Below are 4,695 nucleotides of genomic sequence, written 5' to 3'. Positions count from 1 at the left end.
CCCCCCCCCCCCCAGTTATTTTTAAATCAGTCTTAAATCAGCATTTTCTCCCTTCAATGTTTCGATATCAAAATTATCTAGAGAATGCTTATGTCAACCTAACTGAAGGATGAAGTGTCCAGAAGTATTTGCCGTCATCACTAATAGCTTTCCTGGATCACATGGCTACAACATCAGTCTAATACTACCAGGAGAATTTACTGAGAACTGATTGAGGGTGTTTTGCAAGACATGTCTTTAGTTCAGGTTCTAGAAGCAGTCATCTAGTGCAAACAGAAATACTAAAATTTTGATAGAATTTGTTTTATGCTTTTTGTTTCATATAGTAGTGTTCTCTTCTCTCTTTTTTTTTCCCCCCCCCTCCCCCCCAGTGGACCAGATGGGTAGTGCCTCCATAGGCTGGATCTGGCTGGTGGCCCTGCTTTGGCGCTGGGGGCAAGGTTTGGGGGCAGGGATGGCATTTGGCTGTGTAGGGGGAAGAAGGGGAGGGGATATGGCCTGGCCTTGATCCAACCCTATGATGGGGATGGATGCAGCCTGGCACTGACCAGCCTTTCAGGGCTTTCTGTTGTGAATTTTGAGAGAGGAGAGGGTGGCCATATTAACGGTCATTGCTCCCCCTCTGCTAAATTTCCTAACCCATGGTGAGCCCCAGGGACTGGAGGCTGAGAACCTGTACTGTAGACTAACATTTACTTTGTTATTAAAATGTTAGGTGGATGGAAGATGCATTTAATGACTTCAGAGAGAAGTCTGTAGCTGTTCTCATTTTTGTAATCAAATTGATTTCCCACCAGTTTTTTTTTAAGGAAGATCCTGTTCAGTATTACAAGGGGGGAACATCTTGGTTTTTTCACAATTTTTGAAGTTAACCATAAATCTGACAGTGCCTTTGCAGAAGAGCAAATGCCATAATGAAATGGAAAAAAGAGTACAAAGTCTGTGCTTGGAGGAAGGGAGAGAATGTGGTGCATAATTTAGGGGTTTGGTTTTTGATTTTTAGTTGTAAATGGCTCAGTCTTTCAACAAACTGAATGGAATTGTGGATTTCTGCATAAAGCCTACAGATTCAGGACAATAGATCTGAATTTCAAAGCTTAAATATGCCATATGTTGTTAGTTTAAAAACCCATTCAAAAGCGTGGAATTAAATCTCAATTTTAAAATCACAATTATCTTTGAAAACAAGTATCACCTCTTAGCTGATTGTAAATTCTAAATTACCATTGGCTCTTCTGCATATAGGACTAGTTTCTAGCCCCTCACCACTTCCTGCCCTATGCAAAATAAAATTCTGCATGCTTAGACTTCCATAGCTTGTGTCGTCCTCAGCTTTGAGTTTCATAGCTCAGCATATCATGTTTTCCTTATGAAGGTTGCAAGCTTTCCATGTTCTGCAGATTTGTGGCACTCCTGTGCACCATACAGGTAAAACTCCAATTATGTAACACAAGGTAAAAACTAAGTCTTTTTTAATAAGTTGTTTTAAACTGAGTATTTGTGCTGTTACATTTGGGATTAGCTATAATTTTAGCCAATGTTAATTGAATTGAATGAGAGAAGCCTTATCGTGAAGCATAGACATAATCTGTCCTTGACATGCAGAAAGGACTTGAGTTGATGATACTGCTACTATTGCTACTGCTGCTGATCTGATGCTTGAGACTTGAAAAGCTCTTTGCCTTTTTCTGTCTCAACCCTTTGCCATGGAAGAAGGTATACTTTTGTAGGACCTTTCAGTAAAAACACCTGCTCACCTTCATTGAAAGATATCAGACCTACAAACTTTTTTTCCCCCTAAGATGTTAACTAGTCACTTAACGTTTTAGTTGCTCATCTTGTAACTAGCTTCATTGATTCTCCAGCCACCTTTAGTCTTCCAATATGCTTCTGATCACTTGTATCCAAGCTGTTTTGCATCAAAAGCAAAAAATGCAACTATTGAGGTTTTTTGGGGGTTTTTTAGATGCGTATCGGGGACAAAAATAGTTTTGGGAAATGGCTATCTATGAAACAGGTGGCATTCTTGTTTGCTTGGGTCTCTGAATTTCTTTCTACCAGCTTCTTTCAATTTCTGTGTTGTCTAACTGTCCAGGTATGCTTCCCTTCCTGGGTTTCGGCAAACTTCAGTTGTGTACGAGTACAGCTTTTTGTGCAGAAATGGGTACCCTGAACAAGTCAATAAGTGGATTTCTGGCTCTAGTTGGTTTAAGACTACCTGTACAGATGGTATATGTTTTGGGTTTTTTTTAACACACTCCCTGGTATAATGACTAAAGTCAAACTCCACTTCTGTTTCTTTGCTTCACTGCAGGTGGTCTTAATTTAATATGACCTTGACAGCTGGGGTAGCAATCACTTGGATCTTTGAATGCCCATATCTTTCTTAATCCATGTTATGTTGGAAACACTGAAAATCAATTTTTCAAGTGGAAATGGAAATTAAGAGATCTGAACTTTTTTGTTGCTGCTTTGTTTTTTGTTAGCATAAATGCTACTTTAATGATGGCAAATACTAGCTCATGCATCAAGAAATAAATGGATGCAAAAGACTTGTTTCTGTATATGCACTTTGGGGAGTTTACATTTGTAATGGTACTCTTTTGGGGAGAGTAAAGGAAGATGATTCCTCTGATCTCCTGAAAATCCAGCTAACCTCCAGAAACAAGCATGAAGAAATTGGCAAAGCTGTGTGAAATTTCTTTTCTTGTTACCCGGTGCTCTTCCACAAAACCATATATTTTAAACAAGCTGTTATACCATCTCCCCTTCTCTGTAGCCTTGAAATTTACTCCACATACTTCACCCCCTTTTTGTAGTTGAATCTGGGATGGCCATGAGTATCTGTGCTATTTAAGGGCCACTGCTAGATGTCCTCAGTGTATTACTTAATCAGGTTGGGTCAGGAGATGATACCTTGGGGATGAAGTGTTCCTCTACCCCTCTCTTTTTCCTTCTCAAGTAATGCCATGAAAACATAGCTACAGTTTTAATTGGTCCTCTTCTAAATTCAAGAATTTAACCTGAATTTTAAATCCTTATTCTATTTTCAACTTGTTGTAGTTGAAAATCATCCAGGAGTTAAAAGCTGTAGTGAAGCTCTTCAACTACATGTCAGATTCTGCATACATCTTAATTGGTGCTCTCCTATATGTTGTACTTTGAAGTTCTAATCAGGTCTTGTGTCCCTGCTCTGGGTATCAAGGTGTCTCAGGTCTGAAGTTCAAGCAGGATTGCAGGAGTAAGAATGAGTCTGTTTCAGACCAGAACAAGAAACAGCAACGTAAGCAAAAGACTGTGTGCACTTAAGCCAGTTGGAGAAACCAGTCTTTGTTTGTTCCGTGTTGACCAGTATCATCATAGTTACCATGATAAACAAGTATAAATGGCTGTGTATTCAGTCAAGTATCTGCCTTGTCACCTGAAATAGGAGCCCTAAATATTAAACTGATTAATTTATTTTAGTTGTAAGTGAAATGTTGTGGAATTTATGCATCTTGAATGCATTTGCTGACCACTTCATCAGCTATCAACAATCATACTTTTAAGAGCTTCTAAAGTCAATACTCTTAACACTTTGCTAACTTAATTAAAGGGAAAAATGAGAAATTGAAGTGAAAACTACAGAACCTGTCAAAAGCAGTTTGCCAACTCCTGTGGGGTGGGTTGTTTGAAGGAAGGAATGGCAAAATACAGAGCTTCTCTGTGTAACTTTTTTACCATGGCAAACATGAGGAGTTGACTTAAGTAAATGGCTCCTGGAGTAAATAGGTTTAAGAACTCCTGAGAAACCATCTGAAAACAAGATGGACACTCTGACAAGGAGGCTGGAAGGAAGGGCACAAAAAATGCATGTAGGGAAAAAAGCTGTTGGATGGGTGGGGCTGTGGTAAACAGTGGCCTGAATACAGAAGTGTTAACAGGAATGAAGCATTAAAGAAGTGTTGTCAAGTGTGTGGTCCATGGGCCAATTTTGGCCTGTAGAACCACTCTGTCTGGGAGGCTACCAGAAGTTGGGGAAGGGGGGCCTGCAGCATTAGGGATCCCTAGATTCCAGTTGGCCATTGGTGGCGGCAGCCCCCCAAACCCATGCACTACTGAGTTCAAGCAGTAGCTGCTGAGACTAGCCCTGCATTGCAGCTTGCCCCCAGATGCATGCTGCCTTCCAAATGTTGCTGCTAGCTTTTCAGGTCCTGCCCAATGGAGCCCCCGTGGCCTGGATTTGATCCAGGGGCTGAGGTATTTTGACATTTCTCCTCCCTAAGCCTTAGCTGTGCTGGCGGGAGCAAGCCAGTTGCTGACAACTACAGTAGTTAGCAAGAACATATTGATATAAATAAGCAGGCTTAAAACAATTGTCAGGTATACAAAAGCTGGGACTATTAGGTTATATTGGATTTCATGGAAAGATTTATTTTGGTAGGTCATAAAGTTTGCAATGTTAGGAGGCAAAACTTCATATAATGAATGAGGTGGATTTGGATGATTTTAACATTTAAAGCATTGAAAGCTACAGTGGAAGTAGAAAAGACAGTGTATGTATGTTTTAGTTTGGGGTTTTTTAAATAGCTTTTTCTAAAGCATATAAACATCTCCAAGGAATCCTACATTTTGGTGGGAAAAATAGGAGTATGTATGCAGAAGGTTATGCTTTTTTTTTTTTTTTTTTGAGTAGAAAGATTCTGTAGCTTCAGT

At 39.8% G+C, this 4,695-nt stretch overlaps 1 protein-coding gene and 1 long non-coding RNA gene across 4 annotated transcripts in view; one reads left to right on the top strand and one right to left on the bottom strand.

The window, feature by feature from the left end:
- The window catches only part of CNBP (CCHC-type zinc finger nucleic acid binding protein), an 11,863-nt gene that overhangs the window by 3,223 nt on the left and 3,945 nt on the right, over positions 1 to 4,695 (top strand). The gene's annotated exons all lie outside the window — the stretch shown is intronic.
- Positions 2,207 to 4,695, bottom strand: part of LOC109311364 — an 11,048-nt gene continuing 8,559 nt past the window's right edge. The window contains exons 2-3 of the long non-coding RNA XR_002101490.1: positions 3,623 to 3,630; positions 2,207 to 2,218 (exon numbers count right to left, since the gene is read on the bottom strand). This is a non-coding gene — a long non-coding RNA (uncharacterized LOC109311364). The remainder of the gene's footprint in view (positions 2,219 to 3,622; positions 3,631 to 4,695) is intronic.

This window comes from Crocodylus porosus, unplaced genomic scaffold (assembly GCF_001723895.1).
Source record: "Crocodylus porosus isolate Cpor-Errol unplaced genomic scaffold, CroPor_comp1, whole genome shotgun sequence".
Lineage (NCBI taxonomy): Eukaryota > Metazoa > Chordata > Crocodylia > Crocodylidae > Crocodylus > Crocodylus porosus.
Note: the sequence above shows the minus strand (reverse complement) of the source record. Positions and strands in the feature narration are given on the sequence as shown.